Source organism: Pistacia vera, unplaced genomic scaffold, assembly GCF_008641045.1.
Source record: "Pistacia vera cultivar Batoury unplaced genomic scaffold, PisVer_v2 Contig40, whole genome shotgun sequence".
NCBI lineage: Eukaryota > Viridiplantae > Streptophyta > Magnoliopsida > Sapindales > Anacardiaceae > Pistacia > Pistacia vera.
This window is the reverse complement of record NW_022196224.1, coordinates 3,002,487-3,020,590: the sequence shown is the minus strand read 5'-3', so window position 1 is coordinate 3,020,590 and position 18,104 is coordinate 3,002,487.

The window sequence follows — 18,104 nt, the reverse complement described above, 5'->3', positions numbered from 1 at the left end:
GTGAGCCGGCCCATGCATGGCCCAAAGCATGGCACGATATTAACGGGTCGTGGTGGGCCTTCAAATTTTGTGGGCTAGCATGGCACGACAGGGCACACAAACTATGCGGGCCTTGGCACGGCATGAGTGGACTTTGAATTTTTATACACGGCACAACCCACCACCACCTCTATGGGTGGTAACCCTCATGCAGTATACATCATTACATGCGGCATGGCATGCAAAAAAGAAGCTATTGCGTGGACCCAACCTCGAGCGAAAATCAACTATCAACACGATTCCGTGTTGACCTATAAAATGCTCAATGAATAGAGATTTGTAGAACATTTTTCTTACTTATACTTTTCTGAAAATATTTTCTCTGGAATTATGATACAATTATCTGAATATTTCTTCATAAACTGATATAATAACTAGGATATATTATATTTTCTCTGTATTCTATTTCTTAATGTCTAGTATGCTAATACTAAAACTATTATTAAATGATACTTTATAGTTCATTTCTGATACATTTAAAACTAATAAAGATAAATGGAATCGGTACCATGAACTAATAATTTTCTAATATTGTAAAGAGGAAAGTGATCTACTACTATGAAAACTAATAACTGATTACTGAAACTGATCATAAAGTGTAAGTGATACATTAAAGATATGATCAGCACATATCAAGTGATTAAAGTCAAACATACAACCCTCTTAATAAAGAAATTTTGTTATGAAGTGCTTCCTAGTTCCATAACATTGTATCTGTTATACCTTTACTTTCTTGCAAAATTTGGAAACAATGTTACCCGCAAAACTAAAATTGTGAAAATAGTTACAGAAGCGGATGTAATAAGGTGAACAATATAATTTACATAAATTCAAAGTTTTCTTAAAATACAACTCATTAATGTACATAAAATTGCATGACAGTAATAAGTCACAAGAACCAATCAATTATGGAAACATCTTCTTGCAGTGTAATACAAGAGTGACTGTAAAAAAAACCTTTTAAGTGTTTTCTCATCCAATACCTTTAGGAGGTGAGCAACTTTGCAGAATCCTGCATGATACTATTCAGACATTCTCATTTATTGTTGGTGTCATCCCATTCCTACAAGGTTCTGGCCTTGTAAGAGTCCATGCCATATGGCCAAAGAATGCATGTAATTTAGCGCCTCTAAAACAATCAATGGTGGTCCAAGCTTCAGGAGTTAGAAAGAATAACTACACAGAAAACAGCAATGAGCAGTCAATTATCAGGAAATAATAGTTCTGAGCTGATATTTTTCAATGTAAATTATGCAGAATGTAAAGTTTCCAATTGTAGTGGCAAATTATCCTAAAGGCAGTAACCTGACGATGCAGGAAGTAAAGGAAGGACGCAAATGTGTATTAGTCCTTATCTTTCTAATTCTAGGATCGAGATTTAAGTCCTTGGTATCCTTTCTTATTCCCCTCTTAACTATTAATTCTCTATCACCCATATAGAATCCTATATATCTATCTATGATATTTTCCCCCCTCCATCACCTAGGAGCAAAAATATTATCTACTAGACATTATAACTACGCAGTTTTGTCCAACATTTCACAACATCAAGAATCTACTAGAAAATGGAAAAAAAAAAACGGTAGATCCCCAAAAAAAAAAAAAAAAATGAACTGACAAAAAGATGATGAATGAATCTATACAGATTTGAGATAGATTTAGATCTAAAAGGCACAAACTCGTACCTTAGTTAACAGACTATTAACTAAGCTATAAGATAACAGCTTTTAAATAAACTTAGGGGTTCTTACACGAGTGCATTTTCAGACCATGATGCTTCATAGATTCAATTGCAGAATCTCCACGATCATCGTACAGCAACGCATATGTAACACCAGACCATATTTTTTGACATGCAATGTTGTCATTTTAACTGTTCAAAGGTAGATCCCATTGACCGGCCCCTGTTCTGCATCCATATTCTTTTAAGATATTCTAGTGAAAAAACCTTCTCTAATGCTCTTTGTGCTTTGTCTTTATCAACCATCGCTGAAAGAGCACATGCTCATGCATAACTACATTAGAGAAACGCCTGGTAAGTTCTAGTCTTATCAGATCTGAACTAAAAATGAGAAGCAGAAAACATGTGAAACCACTATAAGTAATCAAGATTTCAGGCCTGGATAATTGAGAAGATCAATGAATGAAGTTAATCAGTTGCAACATACCATCGTCCAGTAAACTGATTAGTTGAATAGAGAACTTGAGCGGCTACCATTATTGCGTAGTGAAGTAAGGACCATTCCACAATTCCTCAAACAACTTTTGCTTACTGAAAATTTACACCAAAAATAATCCTAACCCTTAAGATTACAACATGTGCAAATCCCAACGCAAACCTGCAATGCTGCCACCTCCAATATATGTATCTACAACAGAGACAGATCACGTATCGTATGTTGATCAGGAAAAAACCAAACATTCTCAATCATCCCATCACCATCACCTATCAAATTCGAACGATAAAAGGCGGTTTACTGAACCTTCTACTTACCGTAACCAATATAGAGATTTGGGCAGTGGATGAACTTTTGCAGGATTCTGCTCGATGAAAAAAGTTAATACTCACTAAAGTTTTGTCTCACGTAAACTTCAATGCCGCTTTTGGACCGGAAATTGAGGAAGCGCGTTCAAACATTCACTATAATTTTCGGCCTTCATTAGTAACTGCATGACTAAGGACATGTAATTCAGTGGGCTTCACATTTTTCCGCCATCTTATGAAGGATGTTCAACAACTTTTGGTATTCTCATATCCGGAAGGAAACCAAACATAAGTGTATTAAATGTGACTACATCTGGAGCACAACCTTTTTCCTCAATATATGACAACAACATTTGCCATTTCAAGTTGTCCATTTTTACACAGCCCATTGATCAAAAATGCTATATGGTACAACATCTGGCACCAGGTTTCCATGAAGAGGAAAATTCTGAAATAGGTCCCAAGCAGTTTCGAATCTCCCTGTTTACATAATCCATCAATGAGGGAACTCAAACCTTCAATGCCAACTGCAAACTTATTAATTACTAGACTGTTAAACAGTTCCAATGCTTCCAAAACACCATATTTCTTGCAAAGTCCATCAATAAAAATGTTATATGTCCAGGAATTAGGGAAAACATCGTTAGTCGCATCTAACAACTAAATTCCGTGCATCTTTCACCTGTAGCTATAAGAAAAAAGCAGTTAACAAGGTGTTTATAGTAATCACATTAGGCAAATTCCTGTGAAAATCATCTCCGATAAAGACTAAGTGCTTCATGATATCTTTATTTGCAATACCAATTGATTAAAGTAGTGTAGCAAACTCATCAGGTCTATACCCCTTTCTAGTTATAGAATCAAACAAATCCTTTGCATCACCAATTCTATCTGCCAAGAAATAACGTCATTAAAATGCTGTAGGTACAAATGTCAGGACCACACCATTCTGAATCATATGTTCCAAAAATAATTGTCTAGCCTTCTCAACAAATCCAGCCTTACAAAAGACCATCAATTTAGTATTATAAGTAAACAACATTTGGCCTACAAATAACACCAAATTCTATATTCCATTAACCATCTCTTCATGAACCTAATGGCAACATTATCTCCCTGTTTTACACAATCCACAATCAAAGTGTTGCAAGTGATCACATTAGGCTACAACCAACAGCAATCATTTTCTTCAACAATTCCATTGATTCCATTAAATTCTCTCTACACACAGACCTTAATCAAAACAATTAAATGTCACGATATTGGGCTAAAACCTAACTTCAAAATCGCCCAAAAAACCGCATAACCATCAAGAAACCCTTTCGATATTACAGAAGCAATTCATCAAAATATTCAAAGATATAAAATTGGAGGACAACCCAGTGAATTCAACAGCTTATATAGCGAAATCACTTCATAATAATGCTTCTTTAGCTAGTGCACTAAAACATAGTAGTGAACGATGAAATTGGAGAAATGGGTTTCGAATTAATCATGTAATAAAAAAGTACAATGCTTCATTCAGAGTAAAACTACCTGATCGACATTTTCTTCGAGGAATTTAGCAAGTGAGGATCGTTCAAGGGGTTTTTTGAAAGAATACGAAACTCATTTTGGAGCTTGAAGATGTGAGGTTGCGTATGTGAGCTAACAAAATAAAACATTAACTTCGAAGATGGGTTTTGAGAGATTGAAGACGAAGAAATGGGGATCTGAATCTCAAAGCCATGTATGAAGAGTGTTTTGGTAGGTCGTTTTTTTCGTCATTGCAAAGGGCAAATGCATTAAAGAGAAAAAGTTTTGACAAATTCACAAACAACCTTAAAGGTTTTGAAGATTCAAACTTATGTCAAGTGTCGATCTTCCTATTCAAACCACCTTTATGATTTCGAAAATTGAAGGTTAAAAATGTAAATGCACATTCAGGTGTTTTTCGGTTGAGGTGGTTTTCTACTAAATCCAAAAATCAAACAAAATGCTACCCGATTTATAAGTATCCAATTGGAATTTCTTTTTTTTTTTAATAAAATTATAAGATTTAAATAAAAAATCATGCTAGGAAACTTGTATTTAATTTACAATGACATAATGTTTTATAATTTTTTTTTCTATTTGTTCTTCAAACTTTTAAATATACCAAAATCGGTATTTCAACATATCGAATGTGATATATTAAAATTCAAGGGACATTGTTTTTAACTTTTTAGAAGTTAAATGAAAATGTTTCGTATCTATTAATGAGATTATCTTGCTAATTATATTGCTGAAAATATATATATTACTAAATAATAGTATGTATGAGTTAATATAATTACTAGTTTTGTATTATACAATAGAGTTATATGGCAGCTTGAGGTTTAATATGGTAAAAATAATCAAATTTATAAAATAATAAAAAATCTTAAGTGATTTCTGCAATTATAGTGAAGCTCAAAGGAGTTGACTTGATGTCCTTACACTTATGATACTATGTAGTTCTAAATTAGCTTATGCCCAACCGTGCACTATACCTAAAATATATGATCAAAATATCAAGTGATTAAACAGTCGCACATACACCTATCTCAATAAAGAGCTTCTGTTATGAATGTACTTTCTATAACATTGTAATCTTATTATGACCCCAATTGCTTGTAAAATTTGGAAACAATGGTATCACCTAAACAGCTTTAAATAAACTTAGGGGTTCTTACACGAGTGCATTTTCAGACCATGTGCTTCATAGATTCAATGGCAGTTTGAAATCCCATATCGACCAAATCTCCACGATCATCGTGTACAGCAATTGCATATGTAACACCAGACCATATTTTCTTGACTGCAATGTTGTCATTTTAACTGTTCCAACAGGTAGATCCCATTGACGCACCTGTTCTACATCCATATTCTTTAAGATATTCTAGTGAAAAAACTTCTTAAGCTCTTTTGCTTTGTCTTCATCAACCATCGCTGAAAGAGCACATGCTCGTGCATAACTACATTAGAGAAAGCCTGTAAGCTCTAGTCTTATCAGATCTGAACTAAAAATGAGAAGCAGAACATGTGCAAACACTATAAGTAAATCAAGATTTATCAGGCCTGGATAATTGAGAATATCAATGAATGAAGTTAATCAGTTGCAACATACCATTGTCCAGTAAACTAATTAGCTTGAATAGATGAACTTGAGCGGCTACCATTATTGCGTAGTTGAAGTAAGAACCATTCCATAATTCCTCATATACAACTTTGCTTACTGAAATTTACACCAAAAATAATCCTCAAACCTTAAGATCTACAACACGTGCAAATCCCAACGCAACTTGCAATGCTGCCACCTCCAATATATGTACTTACAACAGAGGACAGATCACGTATAGATGTCTGATCAGGAAAACTAAACATTCTCAATCATTCCAACACCATCCCCATCAAATTCGAACAGATAAAGGCGTTACTGAACTTCTGCTTACCGTAACCAATATAGAGCATTTGGGCAGCTGGATGAACTTTGCAGGATTCTGCTCTGAAAAAAGTTTAATACTCACTAAAGTTTTGTCACGTAAACTTCAATTCGCTTTTGGACGGAAATTGAGGAAGCTCGTTCAAACATTCACTATAATTTTCGGCCTAATTAGTAATGCATTACTAAGGACATTGTACATTCAGTGGGCTTCACATTTTCTCCGCCATCTTATGAAGGAGTTCAACAAATTTGGTATCTCATATTCCTGAGGAAACCAAACATAAGCGTATTAAATGTGACTACATCTGGAGCACAACCTTTTCCTCCATATATGACAACAACTCATTGCCATTTCAAGTTGTCCATTTTACACAGCCATTGATCAAAATGCTATATGTTACAACATCTGGCACCAAGTTTCCATGAAGAGAAAATTTGAAATAGGTCCCAAGCGTTCAAATCTCCCTGTTTACTAATTCATCAATGAGGGAACTCAAACCTTCAATGCCAACTGCAAACTTATTAATTATAGAGTATTAAACTTTTCCAATGCTTCCAAAACACATCCATTTTGCAAAGTCCATCAATGAAAATGTTATATGTCCAGGAATAGGGGAAAACATGTTTAAGTCGCATCTCACCAAGAAATTTCGTGCATCTTTCAACTTAGCTATAGAAAAAAAGCCAGTTAACAAGGTGTATATGTAATCACATTAGGCCTAATTCCTTGTGAAATCATCTCCCGATAAAGACTAAGAGCTTCATTGACTTCTTATTCTTGCAATACCAATTGATTAAAGTAGTGTAGCAAACAACATTAGGTCTATACCCCTTTCTAGTTATAGAATCAAAACAACTCTTGCATCACCAATTCTATCTGCCAAGAAATAACGTTCATTAAAATGTTGTAGGTACAAATGTCAGGAACCACATCTCTCAAATCATATGTTCCAAAAATAATTGTCTAGCCTTCTCAACAAATCCAGCCTTAAAAGACCATCAATTATAGTATTATAAGTAACAACATTTGGCTTACAATTAACACCAAATTATATACTTCCATTAACCATCTCTTCATGAACCTTAATGGCAATACTATCTTCCCTATTTTACACAATCAACTAATCAAAGTGTTGCAAGTGATCCCTAGGCCACAACCACAGCAATCATTTTCTTCAACAATTCCATTGATTCCATTAACTTTCTCTTACACACAGACCTTTAATCAAACAATTAAAGTCACGGTATTTGGCTAAAACCCACTTCAAAATATCCCCAAAAAACCGCATAACCATCAAAACCCTTTCGATATTACAGAAGCAATTCATCAAAATATTCAAAGATATAAAATCTGGAGACAACCCAGTCGAATTCAACAGCTTATATAGCGAAATCACTTCATAATAATGCTTCTTTTAGCTAGTGCACAAACAAGTAGTGAACGTGAAATTGGAGAAATGGGTTGTCGAATTATATGTAATAAAAAAAAAGTACAATGCTTCATTCAGAGTAAAGCTACCTGATCGACAATTTTCTTGAGGAATAGCAAGTAAGGATCGTTCAAGGGGTTTTTGAAAGAATACGAAACTTCATTTTTGGAGCTGAAGATGTGAGGTTGCGTAAGTGAGCTAACAAAAATAAAACATAACTTTCGAAGATGGGTTTGAGAGATGGAAGATGGGTTTGTGGGTCGTTTTTTCCGTCATTGCAAAGGGCAAATGAATAAAGAGAAAATGTTTTGACAAATTTCACAAACAACCTAAAGGTTTTGAAGATTGCAAACTTATGTCAAGTATCGATCTTTCCTATTCAAACCACCTTTATGATTTCAAAAATTGAAGGTTAAAAATGTAAATCCAAGTCAGGTGTTTTTCGGTTTGAGGTGGTTTTCTACTAAATTCAAAATCAAACTAAACGCTACCGATTTATATAAGTATCCAATTGGAATTTTTTTTACCTTTTTTTTAATAAATTTTAAGATTAAATAAAAATCATGCGATGGAACTTTGTATTTAATTTACAATGATATATAATTTTTTTTTTTCTATGTTCTTCAAACTTTTAAATATACAAAATCGATATTCACATAATCGAATGTGATATATTAAAAATTCAAGGGATGTGTGTTTTAACTTTTTAGAAGTTAAATGAATAATGTTTCGTTATCATATTAATGAGATTATAGGCATAATTATATTGCTGAAATATCTATATTACTAAAATAATAGTATGTATAGTTTAATATAAAATACTAGTTTGTATTATACAATAGAGTTATATTGGCAGCTTGAGGTTAATATAGTAAAAACAATCAAATTTATAAAATAATAAAAATCTTAAGTGAATTTCTGTAATTATTGTGAAGTTCAATGGAGTTGACTTGATGTCCTTAACACTTTATGATACTATTGTAATTTCTACATTAGCTTATCCACAACGTGCACTATACATTAACATATATGATCAACACATACAAGTGATTAGACAGTCTTACATACCTATCTCAATAAAGAGCTTCTGCTATGAATTTACTTCTTATAACATTGTAATCTCTTTATGACCCCAATTGCTTGTAAAATTTGGAAAGAATGGTATCCACCTAAACAAATAAAATTTCTGACAACAATGTGTGGTACTAGGCTTTCAATGAGAGAAATTTCTAAAATAGCTACCGAGCAGTTTAGATATCCCTATTTTACATAATCCATCAAGAGGGAATTCAAGCTTGCAAGGTCAACTGCAAACTTATTATTTACTAAAGTATGAAGCATTTCACTTCTTCCGAAAAACATCCATTCTTGCAAAGTCCATCAATGAAAAGCTATGTGTCCAAGAATAAGGTAAAACCATTAAGTTGCATCTCACCAACTAATTTTTGTGCATCTTACATTAGCTTTAAGAAAAAGGCAAGGTAACAAATTGTTATTTATAATCACATCAGGCCTAATTCCTTCTAAAATCTTCTCTTCATAAAGACTAAGAACATCGTTGACTCTTTATTTTGCAAACCATCTGATTAAAGTATTTAGCAAACAACATTGCTCCATATCCCTTCCAGTTAAAACTTCTTCATTATATGATCAGTTTTTAGTATGTATTACAAAACTATATTAGAGGTGCGCCAGAGGCAGCGAAGTCGAATTTTAAGTTCATTGAGACTATACTCTAATAATTGATGGAATCAATTAGAAGAGAGAAAAATTTATAGCTATAAGAATTTCTATTCTATTTTTCAACGCATCATATTTTGCGACCAAAATTAGAAATATGAGACAGAATCTTGAACTTTTCTCTCAAGTTTTGACATGCTAATTCTTTCAATTAATTTCTTATTCAATGGTAGTGGGTGGATCATTATGTATCTATTTAGCATCGTTTGTGTTTATTGATTAAATTTTCCGTCTTCTCCTCTTTGTTTTTATGTTAATCTATGAACCACAAATTTTATGAGATAATTTAATCAGTTAATCACGATGCTCATAGAAGCCAAGTTAATTTCAAGGGAACCATGAATTTAATATTAAACATTTATAATCAGTGTTTGCTTATTGATTAAAATTTCTTATGTCAATCGAGAACACAACTACTTTTATAACTTCAGTAAGGCTTAATCAAAATTATTACTATTAATTTAATCTCCTTTATAAAATATTATTTAAGTGCAAAACATTTAACTTTAAGCATGCATAAATGATTACTTATATTAAAAGCAAGAAGGACCACAAGAAATTGAATTATAACGAAATTTTCAACAACAATTTTGTGAAAAAAACTGACCTAAAAGCTTAAGCTGAAAAAAGAGGCATCTTCATGTGTTACATAAAACAAGCCCAAATTCAGACAGAAAGACCAACCCAAATACAGCAAGATGTAATACATGAGAGATTCAAATCATGACCTCATTTAATATCTTTGGTGTGTTATTTTGTAGTAAGCTCAAAAGTCTCGGTAGCCCCAAAAATCAGTAAATCGAAGTGATCTCAAGGTCATGGAATCTTGAAGTCTGACTCAGCATAACCATCGTCGCAACCATCCAATACAACTGTTTGACAGACTAAGGGAAAGTCTTATCTAAACATCTCGGGAGGGATAAGAACGAATCAATATCTATGTGATCCTAGCATGCAATCACGAAATCGTTACCAAGTCTGATGGCAATCCCAAATTCCTCTCAACTTCCTTTGTGTGAACTTGTATAAATACCCTTCCAAATATGAGAAAGGGGTTGGCAAATTCAAAATATGAAACTCATGGGCACGAAGTTAGAAGACAAGCTGATTCTAGGAGATGACATGGGAAAGAGCCATGGGAGAACAAGTTAATAATGGTCGTCGGGGGGAATCTTGCACTTAGTGGACTTTGTACATAAAAGAAACGAAAAATGAAACATAATTCATGATCACTGGAAACCCTCTCAAGTGCTCGCTTAAAAAAGAAGGGATATCATACCAATACCATGGAATAATGTTTAATCCATTCATGGGGATTATGAAATATCCATTCCGAAAATAGAAAGTGTAACAATTAGATCTTTTTTGAAGATTGTCCTAAGTCATGATCTAACATGTTACAAAGTGGAAAACCTCATTTCAATTCTACGAGAATATTTTTGTGATGTCACTCTCTACTACTATTCTTGCCCATCAAGTTTTGTAAATTGATCTGGAAGCTTCCTCAATTAGTTATGTAAATGGTATAAATTAATTGGTGTGTAATTGAACATCAATCTTCCATTCACGTTAATACTCTTACGTCTCTTTCTCTGGGTACTCTTTGTCTTTTCTTACTCTCTTTGTCTTTTCTAATGAATCTTTTTGTTAATAAAATAATTAAAAATTCAGTTTCATACTTGACATTAAAGAAATCCTTAAGACTGATCATGTTGTTTTTGTGTGGTAGAGAAACAAAATAAAAATTGTGATGGATTGAAGGCAATGGAAGAGGGATGGTTTAATTTAATCACAAAGGTAAAGACAAGGTTTTTAAAGCCTTCTAGTTATAGAGGCTCAGGGGAAACAAATCCATGTGCATAGCAATTGCGGGGGTGGCATGTTTTAGATATATGCTTGGCATCTACTACCAAGCTAGAGCAATAATAGTACCTTTTCTTTTCTTGCCAAGTTGTTCAGCAACTTATGATATTATAAATCTGAAACTGATGAGGCATGAGAAGAATTTGAACCACAGGCTTGAAGATAGTATTGTTAAAATCCATTGCAATTAATGCTTTTGTTAAAAAAAAAAAATATTTTATGAACAGAAGATGCACATGATTTGCTTAACAAGTGGAAAATGCAGTTAAACCGTTTTTTTTTTTTTTTTTTTTTTGGGGGGGGGGGGGGGGGGGGGGGGGGGCGGGCGGAATATTGTGATGACTGTTAGAAATCACAATAAGTATTTGTAAGGGCAAGGCAAGTTACATTGGATAATATTTGTTCATAAAAAAAAAAAAAAAATGAAATTCAGTAATAGCAGAATAAATTAAAGTGGAGGAACTTTTATCAACTTTAATAATGTGTCAACTATCCTGCTACAGGTGTGTGTAAACTATTTACAAATATCCAACTATAGTTGGCTTTAGAAGCTGCAAATTAGTGATGGTGTGGTTACTTTGCTCTGATGGAGATGAGAAGATGGTAAATAGCGACCGGTAGCTAAAGACATGAGCAACGCCTTTCACATCTTTTGTCACATGCCTTTGGATCAAAGAGACTGCATACTCCATGAAAATTGCCTCACAAGCACTATTTAAAACCAGAGGACCGACCAGTCCAACCGATTGGACCAGGAACCGGTCATGTGTCCGTTTGAGTCAACCCCAAAACCATTATTATACATTGAGCCGCTTTAAATCGGTTGAAAAACGGATATTATCCGTGAACTGTCGGTCCAATCGGACCGGTGGGATAAACCGATCCACATAAAAAATCGTTAATACGCGACGCCATCACGCAACCCTTCTCACTTTTCTCTTTCAGTCTTTCTCAGTTTTTCTCGCGAAAATTTCTCAGCAAAACACTCTGTTCTCTGCGAAAATTCATGATTCAGCTCTGTCTTCTGTTCTCTCTGAAATCCCACCAAATCGCAACTAAAACTTCTAAAATCGACGACGACGTCTTCCCCCTCGCAAAGTGTAGCTAAGGGGAATCGCACTGGTTAGGTTGATTTCCATCGGATGCACTAAGGCGGCTAGGATTTCTGTCGGATTACACATAGGTCAGTTGCGATTCTGGAACTGATCATCTAAATTGTTAATAAATGTTGGTGGTGGTGCTGGAGGTGTAGGTGGAGGTGAAGGTGAAGGCTTTGGTGTGGTAAAGGAGGGATTGGAGGAGGGGATTTAGGGACTTGTGAAGAACAGGACGATTGGTAGGGTTGGAGTGCGTGGTGGCAAACTCGGCAAAACCAAGTCAAAACCATTTGACTGAGAAGAACAATCAACAAGCTTTTTTTTAATTGCTTTGGACTGTTTGATGATTGTTTCTGATTGATTGGTGTGAGAAAAAATGAAGTTTGGCTTGTGTAGACGGGCTCTCGGGTTGGTAATGGTGGCCTTGCTAGCAACCATGTGGCCGCAACAATGGCTCGTAAGGCCACCATCATGGCCACAATAGTGGCCTTGCAAGGTCACAATCCAACCTTGCAAGGCTATCGACGACTTTGGGAGAGCAAAAGTGGAGGAAGTGGGCGGGGGATGGGAGCAAGGAAACAGAGAAAGTGGGTAGGTATGGGAATTGGGGAGAGGAAGTGAGGTTGGAGGTGGAGCCGGTAGTGGAAGAGAGGGGGACAAACTAATAATTATAATATGCACTACATTACGTTGTCTTCTTGTAACATTATTTTCGCATACTATTGAAGATATCCTTAATTTTTTTACAAAAGGACCCCTTTTCTGCATTCCTATAAGGATATTGCTTTCTTTTTATAAAATAAAAAATAAAAACATTTTCTGCAAACTGTTGAAGATATTGCTTTATTTTTATTACAAAAAGACCCATTTTCTGCATACTATTGAAGATATTGCTTTATTTTTATTACAAAAAGACCCATTTTCTGCATACTATTGAAGATATTGCTTTATTTTTATTACAAAAAGACCCACTTGATGAGGTTTTTGGCATGCATGAGTTGCTTTGAGCTATAGTCAAAGCATTGAAGGAGAAGGAAGATGAAAATATAGGAGCCTCTACCTTTAACATATGAGATGTAAATTTTTTTTTTGTTTTTTTTTTTTTTTTTTTTTTATTATGAATGCTGAGCAAACTTTATATTTGTTTGCTGGCTCATTTGGAATTATCAGAAGAAATCTTGGACTAAATATTACTTGTCAAAGAAAATGACGATGCTAAATTCTGTTTTGTTAGTAAATCTTCATGGCAAACCAAAGATGTAATAGTTATCACAACTCTTATGAGATTTTACATAGTGGCTCATATGTCAGCAAATGCTAACAGATTTTCTTCCTTTCTCAGTGTTAAATATGTGTATATGCTTAAACACATTTCACTTAAAGATAATTCTTTTCTGGATAAATATTAGGCTACATGAAATTTGTCTCTAAGCACATTGAAAAGCAAAATTCAGGCATTCAGTTGACCACAGAAATGATGGAAGAAGTTTCCATTTGATATTTACAAAACTGGAGAAAGTATTGTACATCAAAACTATAAATCATATATACAAGCTAATGTACCATTATCTCTTCAGTAGCTACAAAAAAGTGTTTGTTGATGGCTTTGTGGCAGAGTAAATGGAGTCGACGTTGAGTAATAATATGTTTCCAGGTGAGTAAGCAGAGCTTTTTTAGATCCTCAGGAATGCATCTTTTGAGCAATGACATGACATACTCCAGGAAGGCACTATCACAAGGCAATGTGATAGGTCCATCAGTTGGAAGTCCAAACTCCTCTTCAGATATTCTTAAGAGCTCTTTGAAGACACTTGTGCTGAGATATTCCAAGGGAATTGTGAACCGCGATCCATCAGTGGTGTGCACAACAAAATGGCCTTTATTAGCAATAAATGAGATCTGGTTTGCATCGGATCCTGGAAACAGGATCCTGGGGCGCTTCATTGCAGCCATTTTGTGCCACTTTCTGGTGAATTCAATGAGCCTCTTTGAGTTGATCATGACTATAGATTTTGGATTTTGAAGAAGTGAATTTAGAAGATGTAGAGATGAGAATTTAGGCTTTTGTTATGCATAATGCAATGGAAATTTGCTCATATTTACAGACGAGGAGAAGACGGCATCATATACCAATATTATTTCTGTGTTGGGTCGATAGGATGTACGCCTGTTGGTTCTTGGAAGAGAAGTCCAAAAATAAAGGATGAATATTTGCAAATGAAGGAGATGGCAAAAAGACACTTCTTAGTCTATGTATTTCATTCATAAAACAGAATCATTTATACAGACCTTTTTAACCTTGTATTACCTACTGCAATATAATAAACCTATTACAAATCAACTTTAGCAGAAAACATGCACCTAACCAAGTCTAAGTCTCAACTAAACAAGACACAANAAACTATTATTATTAACTGTTTACTTTATTATTTCATTTATGATACATTAAAACTAATAATTGATAAATGATCTAATACCATAAACTAAATATATAATAACAAAATTAGAAACAAGACAAAAGGTAAATAGATTTTTCTTTTATGTTATAATTATTCATTTTATTATAGTATTTCATATTTTTCTTTGAAAGAAAACTCTTTATTACCAAATCTTTTTTCTGAAAACAAAATAACGCATATCATAAATTCAGATGGAAATATGCATATAATAAGTCTATGGGTGATTAGAGCCGACGGTGGGTCGTGTCAACCCCCAGCACGGCACTAAAAAAGCATGGCACGATAAGACATGGCACAGCCCGACACGAAAATATGTGTGTCGTGTCGTGGGCCAACATGGCACAACATGAAAAAAAATTAAAAAATTAAAAATTAATAAATTAATAGTTATTTTTTAAAAGTGCCGTTGAAGCCATTATGTGTATGAAAGATTAGGTGACGACAGATTTCAAGCTTCAAAATCGTGTTGTTGAATTTTAAGAATTTAGAAATTAATGAAAATGAAGATTGATAATAATTCTTAATCCTAATTTCTAAGTTTGTATTTGTAATTTATAATTATAACTTTTAAGTACTAAAAAGTGTTGAAATTCAATTAATATTTCAATGTCTCATTATTATACTATATTTCATAATGATTATATATTTTTAATTAATATAAACAAAATGTCACTAAATATAGCAAATAAAATATTTTAAAAATAATTATTAATAATAAATCAAAATTACCATTATTTATAAATATTAAAATTAAATATTTTTACAAAGCACGTGAGCCGGCCCATGGCATGGCCCAAAGCATGGCACGATATTAACGGGTCGTGCCGTGGGCCTTCAAATTTTGTGGGCTAGCATGGCACGACAGGGCACAAAACTATGCGGGCCTTGGCACGGCATGATGGACTTTGAATTTTTATACACGGCACAACCCACCACCACCTCTATGGGTGGTAACCCTCATGCAGTATACATCATTACATGCGGCATGGCATGCAAAAAGAAGCTATTGCGTGGACCCAACCTCGAGCGAAAATCACTACTCAACACGATTCCCGTGTTGACCTAAAAATGCTCAATGAATAGATGATTTTGTAGAACATTTTTTCTGTACTTATACTTTTCTGAAAATATTTTCTCTGTAATTATGATACAATTATCTGAATTATTTCTTATAAACTGATATTAATAAACTAGAGATATATTATATATTTTCTCTGATTCTATATTCTTAATGTCTAGTATCTAATACTAAAACTATTATTATTAACTGATTNAAACATGAGCTGTAACTTTGGCTCCAAAACATATTTGAATATCCACCCAAAAGGTTGTCCCATTTCCAGCAAATTATCACTTACATCATCACTCCTCCTTGATAAGCTTGCTGGAAACACCAAGTCTAAGTCTCAAACTCTCAAACTTGGTTTTAGGTAGTCCCTTGGTCATGATATCAGCAAGTTGATCTTCACCCCTGCAATGGATTAGTTTTACTTTAGCATTGCTTTCGGCTTCCCTCACAGCATGAAACTTGATCTTGATGTCCTTTGTCCTGCCGTGTAGGATTGGATTCTTAGCCATGGCCACTACTGATTGGTTGTCACAGAAAATTACAGTAGGTTCTTCTTGAACCTGTCTCAAGTCCAACATAATTTTCTTTAACCAAATAGCTTGGTTAACTGCGGCAACAGCAGAAATATATTCTGCTTCTGCCGTGGACTGTGCTGTGGTGTCTTGCTTCTTGGAATGCCAGCATACGGCCCCTGAGTTCAAGAAGAATACATAACCTGATGTACTCCTTATGTCATGAATGCATCCAGCCTAATCACTATCAGAGTAGCCAACAAGCTGCAATTTTTCAGCCTTCTTGAACCATATTCCAAGCTCAACACTTCCTTTAACATACCTCAGCACTCTCTTGGCTACTTTAAGATGTATCTCACTAGGATTGGACATGAACCTAGAAAGAACACTAGCAGCAAACATTAAATTTGGTCTGGTGGCAGTCAAGTACAGAAGGAGCCTATGATGCTTCTGTACATTGTTTCATCAACTTTCTCAGCCCCATCATCCTTACTCAATTTTAAATTCACAGCCAATAGAGTGTCCACTGGTTTGCATTTGTCCATGTTGTACTTATGCAAAATTTGAGTTGCATACCTCTTTTGATTGACAAATATCCCAAGGTGACTTTGGTGGATTTCCATCCCAAGAAAGTAGGACATCTCCCCTAGATCAGTCATCTCAAATTCCTTATGCATGGCTGATTTGAAATCATTAAGTTGATTTGAACTGCTCCCCATGATGAGTAGGTCATCAACATAAAGTGAAATTATGGTACACTCATTTTCCTTCTCCTAACATATAATGTGTGCTCATTAGCACTCCTTGCATAACCCAAACTCATCAAATACTCATTGATTCTGCTGTACCAGGCTCTTGGAGCCTGTTTCAAGCCATATAAGGCCTTTCTTAGCAAATACACCTTATGCTTCTGCCCTTCCACTTCATATCCCTCCGGTTGCTCCACAAAAATTTCCTCATTGAGCCAACCATTTAGGAATGCTGACTTGACATCTAGTTGGTAGATTCTCCACTCAAATTGGGTAGCCAATGCAAGAAGAATCCTTATAGTATCATGTCTAGCCACCGGTGCAAAGGTATCCGAAAAATCCACACCATATTGTTAAGAAAAACCCTTAACAACTAGTCTTACTTTATGTTTATACACTGAACCATCGGGCCTTAGCTTCCTTTTAAAAATCCATTTTACTTGGATCACTCTCCTGGTTTTTGATCTGTCAACTAACTCCCAAGTTCCATTCTTTTCAATCATGTTTATCTCCTCCTGCATTACATTCCTCCAGACTTCGGATTTGGCAGCCTCCCTGAAGTTTGCAGGTTCAATCATGGCTGCATTACATCTTTCATAAACCTCAGTCAAGGACCTTGTTCCCCTGATTGGAAAATCATCATCTAAGTCTGCCTCTTCTGGAATGTCAAATCTGTCCACTGGAGCATCTACAATCTGCTCTATTCTGTCCATTTCAGCTTCATTTTTCTCCCAGTTCCAGGTCCCTTTTTCATCCACCCTCACATCCCTTGTGATGTGTATCTTCTTGGCTATAGGATCATATACTCTATAGGCTTTGGACTGCTCACTGTATCCTATAAAAACTCCTATCAAAGCCTTCTCATCAAGTTTGCTTCTTTTAGCTGCTAGAATGAGAGTATAACACACACTCCCGAAAATCTTCAGGTTTCTAACTGAGGGTTTCATTCCATACCAAGCTTCATAAGGTGTTTGATTTGTCAAGGCTTTAGTAGGGAGTATATTAAGCAAATAAACCCCTGTATTTACAGCTTCTGCCCAAAATGATTTAGGCAGCCTCTTCTCAGAAACCATGCACCTTGCAATCTCCATTACAGTCCTATTCTTCCTCTCACTAACTCCATTTTGTTATGGAGTATAGGGACAACTAAACTGGTGAATAATTCCAGCCTCCCTGCAGATTTTTTTCAAATTCATTGGAAGTATACTCACTCCTA